This window comes from Sus scrofa, chromosome 12, assembly GCF_054392235.1.
Source record: "Sus scrofa isolate SSC_HxYL_T2T_F1_AM1 chromosome 12, Sscrofa_HxYL_maternal_Yorkshire_Landrace_v2.0, whole genome shotgun sequence".
NCBI lineage: Eukaryota > Metazoa > Chordata > Mammalia > Artiodactyla > Suidae > Sus > Sus scrofa.
The window spans coordinates 8215140-8230380 of NC_139394.1; the positions used below are offsets into that span (position 1 = coordinate 8215140).

Consider the following 15241-nt stretch of genomic DNA (forward strand, 5'->3'; position numbering starts at 1 on the left):
TCCACTTGGACTTCCCAGAGATGGCACAGAGCTGGGAGCCATGCGTCCTGGGGAACAGGAAATTGCCGAGGGGTTCCTGGGGGCTGTGACACCAGAGAAAAATATACGGAGAATCAAATCATTGGGAGGAAGTGACACCTGCTTAGATTTTTACTCTGTTTGGATGTTCTCAATCCAGAATTCAGAAAGAAGTAAGTGGTCCAAGCCAAAGTGTTTTGCTATAGTGCATGTGCTTGGGAAGATGCATCTCGTGCAGCCTTTGTCCCTGACCTAGATAGCCCTCCATCTGCTAGGATTCCAAACCCTTTATGCTGACCTTCGGGTAGAGGCAATGGGCCAACCCATGCACCCTTATCCATCCAGCCTGTCCCCCTGAGCTAATAACTGAAAATGGCTAGCTCGTGTCAAAGGTACAGTGTGGCTATGGATGGGAGGCTTGGTGCAGTGCGATGAATAACTCACAATGGAACCAATTCCGTGCATTTACTAATGACATTCCCAGAGAGTCTACTGCTCCCATCAAAATAGGTCCTATAAAGTCAAGCCCATTGTCCATGCTCTCCTGCATACTTTCTCCTTTTAGATGAAGGTATGGGGAAAGGGAGCAGGATCTCAAGGACCAAACTTTCCCTCACTCTGTTCCCATCCAGTATAGTGTCCTTTTGCAACTGTTTTCATAAGATATTTTTAGTATTCATTTATATCATTTGTATGAAAAAGAGGTATGATTCATATCATCTTAAGCTAAAAGGAAAATTTACTTTTTCACAGAGCTGAAGACCTCAGGGATCTGACTTCAGGAACAGTTTGATCCAGGACCACAAATTTAACATCAGGCGTCTGCTTATTGTTCTCTCTCTCTCAATTCAGCCTTCTTCAGCAGTGGCTTCATTCTTGCCTGGTGGCAAGATGGCTTTCTACTAACAGCTCCAATTCTATGTCCCCCCAGCTTCAAGTCCAACAGAAACAGTCCATTTCCTTCCAGCAGCTCCTTTGGGATCTGATTAGACCAATTTATATGACATATTCCTCCTTGAATCAATTACTGGGACTAGAAGGATGGAATTACAGCCATTTCCCAGAGTAGGATCTCAACTTGCTTTCTGGAGCTTGGAATGGAGGCTCCGCTGAGCCCCATGGACTGAGAATAGGGGAGGAGTGTTCCCCAGAGAGAACTGCCTAGTCAGAGGGGGCCTTTGTGGCTGATTCCACTGGTCCTTGGCTGGAACATGCACACAGAGATGGTGCTTTGGCTCTTTTTGGTGACAGTGTCATTGCATGCAGCAAAACTGCCATCAAATTCAGGGCCTTGCAGAACTTACTGGAGATCATATTGAAGAAAAGTACTTTGGGAGTGCCCTCGTGACGCGGTGGAAATGAATCTGTCTGGGAACCATGAGGTTTCGGGTTCGATCCCCAGCCTCACTCAGTGGGTTAAGGATCTGGTGTTGCTGTGAGCTGTGGTGTAGGTCGCAGACGTGGCTCGGATCTGACGTTGCTGTGGCTCTGGCCATAGGCCGGCAGCTATAGCTCTGATTAGACAGACCCCCTAGCCTGGGAACCTCCATATGCTGCAGGTGTGGCCCTAAAAGGACAAAAAGATGGGGGAAAAAAAAAAAAGGAAAAGAGAAAAAGTGCTTTGTCTTCCCAGCACTTTGTAAACTCCTAGCACTTTGTAAACCGGCTCAGTACAAGAAAATCTGACCGTGTGTGCTTCATGGGCCTGTTGTCAAAACAAAGAATGTGGGTGACACGTGGGGAGCCCGGGGCGCCGGGGCAGAGATGGCCCGAACATCTCCCCCGTGGGTGTGGACCCTGCTCTCGTTACCTTCACCCTGGCAGGAAAATGCCCCTTCAAAGGCACTCTTCTACTTCCTTGTACTCTTATAAGTCCTCCCATCTCTTGCCCCTAGTTTTCCAGAGACCTCTTTTTACGGCAGTTCCTCAGGACCTGTGAGTTTAGCTTCTTCCTTTACTTCTTTAGGCTAAATGCTGAAGAATTGGGGAATTATTCTCCAGAGAGGTAGCTCAGCACAGTGTTACACACATGGACTCTGAAACCAGCCTTCCTGGGGCCAGGTCTAGGCTCTGCCATTGACCAGCTGGGTGGCCTTGAACGAGTTACTTGATGTCTCTGTGCTTTGGTTTCATCATCTGTTAATTGGGGATGATAAGATTATCTCCCTCATCTTAAAAATACATGTCAAACGCTAAAAAACTGTCTGGCAGATAGCAGGTACTTCATAGTTAAAAAGAATAGCTTTTGCTGTTATGAAGTGGGTTCCTCGGTTTAGGGATCATCAAACAGAGAAATTAATTTCTTTTTTAAATTTTTAAATTGAATTGTAGTTGATTTACAATGTTAGTTTCTGGTGTGTAGTGAAATGATTCATTTATCCTTTTTCAAATCCTCTTCCATTATACGGTAGTTTGTATCTGCTAATCCCAACCCCCCTTCCCCTTTGGTAACCGTGAGTTTGTTTTCTGTGTCTGCGTCTGGAGAAATTGATTTCTAGGTCTCTCCCCGAGAGGTGGTCAGGTGGAAGGCAGCTGAACTTCTCCTACATCCATTCGGCATCTTGGTCTCTGAAAACCTTGAGTCCATCTTGGTTCGTGAAGGGATGTTACCAGTTTCTGAAAAGGATTTAAAGACTGGATCTGCTTGGTCCTCAGTTTGGCCTTATAAAAACCATTTTAATGCATCAGAACACCGGCTCAGTACAAGAAAATCTGACCGTGTGTGCTTCATGGGCCTGTTGTCAAAACAAAGAATGTGGGTGACACGTGGGGAGCCCGGGGCGCCGGGGCAGAGATGGCCCGAACATCTCCCCCGTGGGTGTGGACCCTGCTCTCGTTACCTTCACCCTGGCAGGAAAATGCCCCTTCAAAGGCACTCTTCTACTTCCTTGTACTCTTATAAGTCCTCCCATCTCTTGCCCCACAGAAGGACTGTAATTCAAAGGCCATCGGCTCTGCAGATCACGACTTGGCTGTCAAGTCTGTGCAGGTTGGAGCTTGAGTCCAGGGGTTTTGATTTTGATACACAGGGTTTACGTTGCTGTCTCTCTCGGTCCCAAAGCACAGACACAACAGGAACATCCCTCCCACGGGCGGGACTTTTTTACTGCCCTCTGGTTTGGAAAGGATCCCTCCTGATGGAAACCCCCTAACGTTTCAGGAAGAGCCCATGAACCAAATCCGAGTGGGAGGAGGAGGCAGAAGAGCAAAGACGATCCACAGCTGTGGTGCCTGGTGACAGGCAGTGACGGAGCTCAGGAGAGCAAGTGGCCCCTTTCAGTCTTCTTCGTTCACCCCAGACACCCAAACCCACAAGGACAGCTGGAATCCTTTCTGAAAAATTCTCGGCAAAGAGAAATTCACAAACTCTCCCAGGCTTCCTTCCTGCTTTTGTGCAAAAGCCAGAACTCGGCACCATCCATCTTTGGGAGGACTTGTCCTTGTTCTGGGGGCGCTGTCCTGTCTGTTGTAGGGTGTTCAGCAGCCTCCCTGGCCTCCACCCGCTAATCATGGGTGCACCCATGGGCGCACGGGAAGCACCCCCTCCCCACAGTGGTGACAACCCAGGATGGCTCCAGGCTTTGCCTGATGTCTCATGGGCAGGGGGAGAGGGTGGGAGGGCAAACCGCTGCCCTAAGTAGTACATCCTTCAAATATTTGAAGGCCTACTGCATGTCAGCCATTGTGCCAGGTACTGGTTAAAGAGCAAACAGCAGGTCCCTGACCTCGGACTCAGAAGAGCAGAGTTAAAATCACTTGCAGCATTGGTGTCAATGTAGAGAGCGTGGACTGGTACAGCCGGGCTACATCAGTGATCTGTTTGCACTGAGAAACGTCTCTTCTCTATAAACTGCATTCCCTTAACGGGGCACTCATTGGCCCCAAGGTCTTCTTACTTGGCTGCCCCTGAAAACCACTCCCCATGCCCCTCTCGGTGGGAAGGAGGCGCTGTTCCTGATCTCCCAGTAGAACCACACTTCAGAGGCTTGGCCAGCATCCCCCCACCCCTCCTTCGCTCCAGGCAAAATGCCAGGTCCTCTGACCTCCCGGGAGGCCTTGTGGGTAAGGCCGAAATCCAGCCAAACATCTGGATGGGAGCTGCAAGATGTGGCCAGCACTCCCCACGTTTCCACACTCTGCCACCGGGGTGGAACGTTCAAGCAGCCCGCCACCCTGTCCTAACAGCAGCTGGGCCTGATTTGAAGCTTCAGGCTGCAAGCTCTGCGGGCACCCGCCCCCCCCCGCCCACCCGCCAACCCTGCTCTCAGTCGGCTCACTTTGGACGATGTGCTTGTCTCTTCTGCTAGGGTCCAAGAACCTGGGGGCAGGGGCTGTACCATCCTGACTTCTGAGCCTCCTTCTCTGGCAGCCCCCAGCCCCCGCTTTTGTGGTGGTGCATCTTGGAGATGCACAGAAGCCGGTAAATACATCCAGATGTTTGATGCTATGTCTGTAAATAGTCAAGTGTCCCCATTGGAATTTCAGGTTTCCTTCAAACTGTCTGGTCCCTAAGCAGCTGTACTCATTCCCCAAAGCTTCAGTGGAAAGGACTTTATGATTCCGAGACTTAAAATCACTGTTCCGCCGACGGAAAACCCTCCTGAAAATCCGAAGTTGGACAGAGAGAGATAAATACCATATGATATCCTTTGTATACAGGATCTCATTTTTAAAAAGTGAAACAAGCAGACTTATTTATAAAACAGAGACAGACTCACAGGTTTTGAAATCAAACGTACGGTTGCCAAAGGGGAAAGGTGACAGGGGAGGGATAAAGGAGTAGGTTGGCAGTATCATGTACACAGTACAGTATAAAAAACAGATAGCTGACAAGGACCTGCGGTATAGCACAGGGAACGCTACACAATACGCCCATAACCTCTGTGGGAAAAGAATCTGAAAAAGACATGGGTATGTGTATACTTCTAACTGAATCCCTTTGCTCTAAACCTGAAACTCCCGTAACATTCTAGGTCAACTATACTCTAATGAAATTAAGAAACAAAACCTCTCCAGATAATCTGAATCGAGTTCCTTCTCTGGATCACAGGGTGCAAAACATGGACTTTCCATTAAAAAGAGAAGCAGACCCAAGGCTTGCCCATCTCCTGGCAAAGAAGCCAGTGACCTTGTGGCATCTCACCCTTGGCAGCAGAGCAGTGACACACTGACGTGAAGCCCAGGTTCTCACGGGCTCGACCTTTCTCTCCCAAGGGCTCCTGTTCTCCCAGAAACCCTGTAGCTCTTCCTATCAGGCCCCTACTGAGCTATCGGAGGCCCTAGGGGGTGTCCTGGGGACTGATTTTTAGGTGTGGAACTCCATCAAAATCTAGATTCTGAAAACGACCTCCTGCAGGATGAATGTATGCAGCAAACCCCAAAGCTGGTGAATCCAGGATTTCAGCTGCCCGTCCCCCGCCTCTTAAGATGAGTCACGTGCAGTGCCGTGAGCAGCACGGAGCAGCACAGAAGGCTTTTGTCCCCTGGTCCTGAGCTGACGACGCTCACTGCACTAGCAGCTCTTGCCAGCCTCTGTCTTGGGCTCCCCGGAGACCTGTAAAGGCAGGACAGACAGCTGTTTGTCCAGAGTGTTCCCAGCAGGGCCCCGAGGTGACCTGTGGGTGGGACCCTCTCTGGAAATAGCTCTCAGGCTTAGCAGGCAGGAGCCAGGGGGCGGCTGTATTTAATAAATGACATTAATAAACAGATCCCGGCACAGGTGATGGGGGCTTCCTAGAGCCCTTCTCCCTCCTTCCTACTGCAGAATCCCCAGGACCCCCGACTGGAGGGATTCCCCAGAGTCAACCCCCAGCAAGGTCTAGGAGGATTCCAGTCCCCACTCCCCACCCCAAAGACCCACCCCCAGAAAGACCCTGGGGGGAAGCCCAGCCAGATGTTCACGCTGGAGGAATATTTGAACTGCAGAGACGCTGTCAGCTCCATGGGGGCAGGGACCCTGTTCTGTCCACACGGTTTTCACAGCCCCTAGGATAGTGTGCAGCAGAAACAAATGTCTGTGAATGAGGGAATGAGCGGAAGGGGGGCTTTGAACCACTGCCTTTCAGCCAAAGTCCTTCTCTTTTTAGTGTCGGACATTCTGCACATGGACTATTTACAGCTGTAGGAAAGGGAATACTTTAATAATAACCCCACATCTGTCCCCCAGCATCAGTAATTATTCAGCCCCAATTATCTCATACATATTTTTGCGTTTATTATGGAGATTTGTAACATCTCCCCAAAAAGGAGCCTACTCTCATTAACCCCTCATGGGCATCCCTCAGCTTCCATAGTTGTCCACGGTACCAACCCGGGTTCACTGTCCTGAAAACACTGTGACCATTTTAGGGTCAGCCTTTTGGAAAGTAGCCAAATCCTTATATGGCTGAGCTGTTTAGAGAGAGACCAACCTAACATCTTAAAATTACATCCCACTTCCTCACTGGAAAGAGGGCCAGAAAATGGCTTTCTCTTCTCCCTTTGATCTGAAAGGCAGCCCCCAGATGTCGGCCTGTGCCCGTGAAAACGCAGACACGGAGACTGGAGACGTGCGTGTGTGAAGCGCCCCACCTCCAGCAGGTCGTTATCCGTGTTTGTCTTATCGGGATACTACTCAGCCAGGCCCACTCAGAACAAGGCGCTTAGTCTTTGCAGCCCCAGCTTCTGTTCCTAGTCACCAGTTCAGTTTATAAATCCACCGTCCCCGCCGGAAAACAATTTGAAAGGCAACATTGTTTCTGGACAAGCCTGTAACTGTGATAACAGAGCTTGTGTGGCTCCTGTCTGGTAATAAATTGCCAGGCCCCGGGGTTGCGGCCAGGGGGCCTTGGCAGAGTGCTGTGCCCTGCATTTTCTCCTTTCTGAGCCCAGCCCGATGCCCACGCAGAGATCAAGTCGGACAGAAGAGTCTTTCCTTGGATTGGGGGTGGGGGGCTGGGGGCGGGTGGTCTGCTCTCAGGGACACGATTCCCCGCCAGGAACGCTTCCCCAGCGGTGACTCAGTGTTTCTTAGAGGACCGGCTCAGCCGTGGTGACCTGATCCACCGTTTGGTACAGTGAGCTCATTGTTCCGAACACTTGGATTTTTGGCTTCTTTGAGATGGTTTGGTGGCCGTGGGCACTGATGGAGATTAGGGCAGATTGGGTGGGCCGAAGCCTCTCCCTGGCCCCCTGCTTCCAACCCAGCCTTGCCCTGGTCCTTATGGGGCGCACATTGAAACCAGGTGCCTTCGTCTGGGAGCAGAAATTTTTGCAGTGAAATGACATACACAGAAATACTCTGCAAAACCGTAAAAGCCCATGTAAAAGTTGATATTCTCATTAGCAGAAGGAAGCAAGAAGGCTGTGTGTGCAGTGTGCATTGGGTTCCGATAGACGTCACCTTGGGCCAGGTTCCTACGTTTCCTACACAAAAGGCAGATGCTAAAACATTTCTCACGAGGCTGTTGTAGAAATAAGTTAATAGTATGTGTAGCAGAACCTATAGCAGGGCTCAAAAAAATGTGGGCAATGATCCTATAAAAAATATTATCTATGATGACAATTATGTCTAATAAATCTAGGTTCATGGAGGGACTAAGGAGAATGAGCAGGTCTCTCTGGGTAAATTGGAAAGTTTCTGATGGGGCATGGCATCTTCTAATTTAAGAAGATTTCTATGGAAAGAAGAGTTGGGGCACCCAGTGTTCCACTCAGGAGTATGGGGGGGGATTGTTTGTTTTCTAGGGGGCAGGACGTTGGCTGTGCCCAAAGCATGGGGAAGTTCCAGGCCCAGGAATCGAATCTGAGCCACAGTGGTGACAACACCAGGTTCTTAACCCACTGAGCCACCAGGGAACTCCCAGGGGGATGGGATTTTTATGTGAGGTGGTGGACCACCCCTGGAGGCTTTGGAATAAGACAGGGTTGGCGAGGAGGCTCCATGCAGTCCAGGAGAAAGAGGAATAGGCTTTGAAGTCTGATCTCAGTTTAAACCTGCAAATGTCACTTAACCACCCTGCCCCCCTCCGCACCCCCAACCTCTGGTCTTTGATCTGTAGAGTAGGAATTCATATCAGCCACCTCATATCCCGCAGCTGTTCTGGAAGGCAGCTTTGAAACGGCGACTATTATTGTTTGGGCTTTAGAAAGAGCATCCGTCAGTGGTGGGGGAAGATGGGAGTAGATCGGAGGAAGAAGCAGCTAGAAGCAGAGGCAGAGTCAGGAGCTGGGGAGGACCCACGTGCAGACCTCAGCTCTGCTGCTCCTTATTCATTCCCGAGACCTCCGCTGCACCGCCTCCCCCACCCCCGCCGCCACCCCCCCTTCACGCTTGATCCCACCAGCCAACCTGTTTCCTCCTGAGCCTTTCGCAAGCTGTAATTATATATACTTTTCTCCTTAATTATTATCTGTCTCCTCACAGACTCTGCCGCACACAGGGTCGCTCTCGCCCCACCTGGCATCCAGGTGTTACGGATGCTCTCGCCCTCTGCGTTACTCTCCCGTGGCGGCCCTAACAAATCACTGCACACCGGCTGGCTTAAAACAACTGAGAAGGATTCTCTCATGGTTCTGGAGGCCGGAAGTCTGAGAACGAGGTGTCAGTAGGGCCACCCTGTCTCTGAAGTTGGGGGACAATCCTTCCTTATTGCCTCCCACTTCTGGTGGCTCCAGGTGACTCTCGGCTTTTGGCAACGCAAGTCCAGTCTCAGCCTCCATCTTCACGTGACCACCCGCCCCCATCCCCCCTCTTCTTTCTGTGTCTCCTATTTGTCTTTTATAAGGACACTTATCCTTGGACTTAGGGCCCTTCCGGAAAATCCAGCTGATCTTATCTCTAGATCCTGAGCCGTAATTACATCTGCAAAGACCTCCTCTTCCAAATAAAGTCATGTTCACAGGTTCTTGGACATGGACGTTTTTGGGGGGACCACCGTGTGGCCCACTGCACCCTGCTTTGGGTGAGCTCCTTCTGGTGTAAAGAAGTTTTCAGAAGTTCCCGCTGTCGCTCAGCGTGTTGCGAACCCGACTCGTATCCGTGAGGATGTGGATCCGATCTCTGGCCTTGCTCAGTGGGTTAAGGATCTGGCATTGCCGTGAGCTGTGGTGTAGGGTGAAGACACGGCTTGGATCCCACGTTGCTGTGGCTCTGGCGTAGGCCGGCAGCTGTAGCTCTGATTTGACCCCTAGCCTGGGAACTTCCAAATGCCTTGGGTGCAGCCCTAGAAGGCAGTAATAATAATAATAATAAAGAGTAATAAAGAAGTTTTCGGCAGTATCAACTTGCCAAGTGCCCAGCGGGTGCAGGACACTGTTCCAGGCACAGGAAGCAGCCATGCATAACCTGGGGGGCGTCCTGCTCTCAGGGAGCTGGCCTTCCTGGAGTGGGAGGGGCTGACCGTGAGCACAGGAACATGAACGTGTCAGGACGTGGGCAGATGTGCCCAGAGGAAATTCAAGGCAGCAAGGAGGCCGAGTGTGGCTGGGCTGAGGGGTGGGTGGTTCTAATCAGACAGGTGCCTCCGGAGGCTCTGGGAGGAGGTGGGGCTGAGCAGAGCCCTGCGTCAAGGGCGCGGTGACAGGAAGTGGATTCCCCCTTTCTTTCCTTCTTGGCATCCCTGACCTCCTTTCTTTCCTTCTTGGCATCCCTGACCTCTGACCTCTGTGTAGGCCACCCCCGATTTCCAATAGAACCAAGGAATTCTGTACCAACCAAGAGAAAAAGGGGCGGGGGGGCAGGCAGACGTCTCTTCAAGGGAGGAGAAAGGGAAGGAAGGACCACGGGGACGCAGCCCTGTGCGTCCCACACGCCAGGCCTTGGCCCAGAACAGGGACTCGCCCCAGGAGGCAGATTCACAGTGGACATCCCCAGCGTCCTCACCACGTGCAGGCCACAGAGCAAGGGCGGCAGGGTCTGTCTGCAGGGCAGCCTGGTGACAGTCGTCCAGTAGATCCAAGCCTCAGGTCTGTCCTTGGGTGGCCTGGGGCTTGTTAAGGGAGAAGGCAACTTCAGATTGTGGTGGGCAGACCCTGACAACACCCTACAAGTCCCCCCACCCCCCGCCGAGTGTTCACCTTGGGACTGTCCTCCAGCCCCCTGTCCTTAGCCAGTTGTAGAACCCCTGGAGAAGATAAAAATGGAAAAGGCCAAGGAGCCCGGGGGTGGGGGGTGGGGCAGCAGAGGCCCCCCTCCTCATCGCCAACCTTTCCACACAAAGCACCCGCCACAAGCCCACAGCAAAGGGGTTGGGGGCGGCTCACAGGTTGGTAGGGGCCGAGCTTCAGCTGGTCCTCCGGCTGCCACCCAGCAGAGCTGGCTCTTCCCTGAGGGATTTCAGAGCCAGCTCAATACCGGACCAGTGGTTCCCCAGTGATGAGGGCCGCAGAGGGAACCACGGTGGAGGCGTCCTAGTGGTGGCAGGCGCTGAGCTGGTGGGGGCTGCGATATCCCAGTTGCTTTGAAGCCCTTGAAACAGGAGCCAGCGCAGGCAGCTGCAGAGGATGCCAGGGCTCAGGGAATGTTCCGGAGCCACCAATTCCCGCTTTCCCGACTGCACTTTCAGTAAACAAGGGAACTCTGCAAGCTCAGAATAAGCTCTATCTTCAGTTTAAATTTACGCTCTGGGAATTCCTGACAAGGATCCATGAGGATGCGGGTTTGATCCCTGGCCTTGCTCAGTGGGTTAAGGATCCGGGGTTGCCTTGAGCTGTGGTGTAGGTCGCTAGGATCTGGCATTGCTGTGGCTGTAGCTCCAATTGGACCCCTAGCCTGGGAATTTCCATATGCCGTGGGTTCGGCCCTAAAAAGCAAAATAGATAAATAGATCAATCAATCAATCAATAATTTACGCTCCGCAGCCCAGTAGCGATCTCAGTGTGGACTTTGAGTCCAGGATTGCAGCCCCTGGAGACCCCAGTCTTGGTCTTGGAAGCAAAATGCGTCTGCGCTCAGCAAGTGGGAGCTCCGAGCTGCCTCCGCCCTTCCAGGCTCCGCTTCTCCCAGTCATAGCTGCAGATTGGGGACCCCAGCACACTCTCGTCTCCCCCTCCTCTTCCTCTTCTCCTTCCCCAGCTCCCTGGGCATGGCACACAGACCGAGACGGCCCCCTCCAGCGGCGGGGCAGGAAGGAGGGCGCGGCAGGGTGGTCATCTATTTCTGTCAAGAACCAGACAATGAATGTTTTAGGCTTTGTGGCAGCTGCTGGCTCTGTCCTCGTCGCCCTCAAACTACTGTAACAACATAAAGGGATGGATTGTGATGGGGCGCCAACAAGACTCTATTGACAGAAACGGGGCAGGTTGGATTTGGCCATGGCCACGGTTTGTCGACCCTGATGTTGACCGTGGGAAGCTAAGGAGGGTTTCTGAGCAGAGGGACTGCGTGGCCAGTTCTGTGCTCCAGGAAGATGGCTGTGGCAGCCGCGGGTGGCAGGAAAGACTGGTGTCCCCTTTTCTTGGGGTCACCATCGGCCGTTGGACTCTGTGTAGCTCAGTACATGGCCATTGTCCCAAGATAATGCAGTATCTGCCATCCTTCTGGCAAGCAGGATGCTTGCTACACTGGGACCACCCAAGGAATGGATGGTTTGTTGATCTAATTTTTAAATAAAATATTTTAATAACGTTTACAAGCTCTCTCCAGGCCAGGACCCACCCAGCCTCTAGGCCAATTCTGGTTCAAGAGCTCTTTGCGGGCAGCTTTGCCAGTTTCCACATCTGTTTTGGTTAAAGATGGGAGGGCGAGAAGGAAGGAAGTTCCCCTGGCTGCGAGCGTGCTGGACGGTCAGCTCTGGGGCAGTGGGGCCTCTGAGGACTCCAGAGCTCACTCAGCCTTTGGGGGGCTGACACAGCAATTGGAGAGGTGTGTGGGGCTCGGGTGAGGGGGGCCGGAGTGTGTGCCTGATGGGGAGGCCCAGCCTTTGGTCTTGATTTGGGAGTGCCTTTGAATTCTGAGCTTAATACTTTCCTTCTTTCTTTCCATTTTCAACTAAAGACCCTCACTACTTTAAAGCTGATCCAGATGTTTGGCGTATATGAAGGTATTTGGCATCTGATAAAACCCACGGAATGCTGACCGAATGGAACATTCTTGTGCTGGGTGGACTCGGATCGTGTGTCACACTAACACTGGGCACACAGGTCTTGCCTGAGTGGAGAGGTCAGAGCCCAGTGCAGGCGATGGGGGGAGGGAGTTGACAAGATGCTGCTGAGAAATGCAGCTGTGACCTTGCCATGCCCTTCTGCCTCTCCTTCTCCCTCCAGCCCCCAGGTCCCTGGGTTGCATGGGATCTCAGGGACGTTGGGTACACACGGGTAACTCTTGATGCTCCTCCTTCTCCTCTCCCCAGCCGTCTCATTGTCCTGGGATTTGAGTAGTTTCCCATGCTCAGCACAAATAGAAAACCACGCAGTCGAGGGAGGCAGGGGGACAGACTGCATCTCCCCGAGTCAGGCCAGAGCACCTGGTTTCAGCGGGAGAGGTCCGTCCTCCGTCTCCGGATTCCTCAAGACTGGATGACCCATCTCCTCTTTAACCTAATTGGTCAAACTCAGACAGGGTCAAAGCTAGAAGAGAGATACCTGGTCCAGAAATTCCTATGTATGGAAAGACCCCATCAAGGTTTTAGAGATAACATTCAGGCGTGCCAGCCGCCTACATGTGGACGTGACTCATGCATGAGTCTAGTGCAATTAACACGCTTTCGTCCTCTGGTTTCCACTCATGGATAATTCTCCAAAGTGCCATGACATTCAGTAATTCACAATGATGTGCACCCATCACCCCATCAAGTTCCAAAACATTCCCATCACCCCAAAGGAAACCCTGTCCTCGTTAAGCATGCACCCCCATTCTCCCTCCCCCCACCCCACGAACCACTAAGCTACTTTCTGTCTCTGGATTTGCCTATTCCCAGCAATTCATGTCACTGAAATCATACAATATACGCCCTTTTCTGTCTGTCTTCTCTCACTGAGCATAAGGTTTTTGAGGTTCATCTGCATCTCGGCATTTATCAGTGCTTCATCTTTATGGCAGAATAATGTTCTGTTGTACGCCTCGCATTTCGTTTATCCGTTTGTCGGTTGATGGCTGTTTGGGTTGTTTCCCCCCTTTGGCGATTGTGAATAGCGCTGCTACGAATGTACAAGCGTTTGAGTGCTGATTTCCAGTTCTTCCAGATACAAACCCAAGAGTGGAATCGCTGGGCCGAATAGAAATTCAGTGTGCCTCCTCCTCCCTCTTAAAATGGTGCTCCATCAGGGCTTCCGTATTCCCCTGAATCTGCCCCAGGGCCCAGCTGAAAGCTTTCAAACCATCACCTGTAAGAAAGAGCCTGGCTAATTTCTTAGGAGAGGTAAGTCCTTCTTTCTTGGGAAAGTGAGAGGAGGAGGTGAGATTTTTATCTTTTCGATTGCATTTAAAATCATGTAGGAAGGCTATAGCATGAAACCAGGGATCTGGCTCGTCACCTCCAAGGTTGTCAACACACAGAGGACACAGAATTCGTTCAGGATTTTGATTCAAAAGGTGAAGAAGACTTCAGGGCACAGATGGCTGTATGCAGGGTGCTGGCTGGCTGACCTGCCTCAGATGCCCGCTCTAAGGCGGGGTTCTGGGCACGAGAGCAGCCTGGGTGGCAGACAGGATACTGGGTGTCTGTGGGTGAAGAGGTGTTCAAAGCCTAAAGGGTAAATGGACAGATGTCACAAATGAACTTGACATCCTCACCTGCGGGGCAAGGTCGGGGATGGAGATGCTGCAGCACAGAGGGGAGTCTGCCCACCAAGGGGGTTCTCCCCTTCCCACCTCTTCCTGGACCCCCTGCGTCCGAGCCAGCAGCCCCATTCTAGGGATGTATGCTTGCCTCTTGACACCACTCCCTCCCTCTGGGGTCCTGCTGTCACCTTGCCTGGGGAAAGTAACGTGGCTATCTGTGAACAGCTCTCGTCCTAATAATCTCCTCCCACGGCCTGCTGAGGTCCTCTTAAATTGGGGGAGCCACTGGGGGACACTTGGGGGCGGGGGAACTGAGATATCCCCCCCACTCTTGCAGAGCAGCCCTCAGAGGGTGCATTTGTCCCGGGGAGGGCAGCCCAACCCTGGACACACGTGCGTGGCCTGGCAGCCACCAATTGGCCTGGCCTGAGTCGAGCTGATTGTCCAGCATGAGGTCCTGGCTACACCGTCTCCAGTTAGAAAAGTTCCAGAAAACATTAACAGTATCCCTTTCCTGCAGTAGTGCTGGCTCACGGGACCCTCCCGTAGCCTGGCAGAGGCTCCTTCTCCAATAATGGCCACACTTCGCACGGCCCCTTTGTTCGGCGTCTGAGGGACTGGTCTCTTTATGCTGGGAGCCTGCAATGCGGGGCTTCCTCCTTCAGAGGGTGGAAACAGACCCCAGCAGGCCCCGTACTGATCTGGGACATCCAAGCACACTGTCTTCCCTTAAGTTCAAGTTCAGCAGCCCAGCATTTGACAATCAGCTCAAGCGCCTCTAAAGCTGTTGGGTTCTTCCTGGTGTGTAACCAGCTCGGCCTGTTCGACCGGAGTCATCCAGCCCCTTCGCACCGAGTTGCCTTCTGGTGCAGGTGGTTATAAGGAGAACACCCCTGGGTTTAAATCGTGACTCTCGGAGGTGTATGTGACCTCAGGGATGTTACTTAGGCTCCTCGTATAATATTGGGCTAATTCTACCTACTTTACATTGATTCTGGAAGTTCAACCATGAACATGTAGGGCATTTAGCTCAGCCTGGGCATGCATTTGCTTAGAAAAAGGAGCTATTGTTTAAAAAACTATTTTAAGGAGTTCCCGTTATGGCGCAGCAAGTTAAGAACCCAACATAGTATCCCTGAGGATGTGGGTTTGATTCCTGGCCTCACTCAGTGGGTTAAGGATCCTGTGTTCCTCTGGCTGTGGTGTAGGCCGGCAGCTGCAGCTCCACTTGGACCCCTAGCCTGGGAACTTCCATATGCCACAGATGCAGCCCTAAAAAGCGAAACAAAAAAATTATTTTTGAATTTTGTTTTTATTTTTTAGGGCTGTCCCTGTCCTGCGGCACATGGAAGTTCCCAGGCTAGGAGTCGACCACAGCTCATGGCAATGCTGGATCCTTAACCCACTGAGTGAGGCCAGGTATTGAACCAGCATCCTCTTGGATACTAGTCGGGTTTGTAACCCACTAAGCCACATTGAGAACTCCCTGTTAAATCTTTTATTAACAGTAAAAGGCTGTTGGGA

General features: G+C 51.9%; 1 protein-coding gene across 28 annotated transcripts in view; it reads left to right on the forward strand.

The window, feature by feature from the left end:
* The window catches only part of SLC39A11 (solute carrier family 39 member 11), a 445093-nt gene that overhangs the window by 394514 nt on the left and 35338 nt on the right, over positions 1-15241 (forward strand). The gene's annotated exons all lie outside the window — the stretch shown is intronic.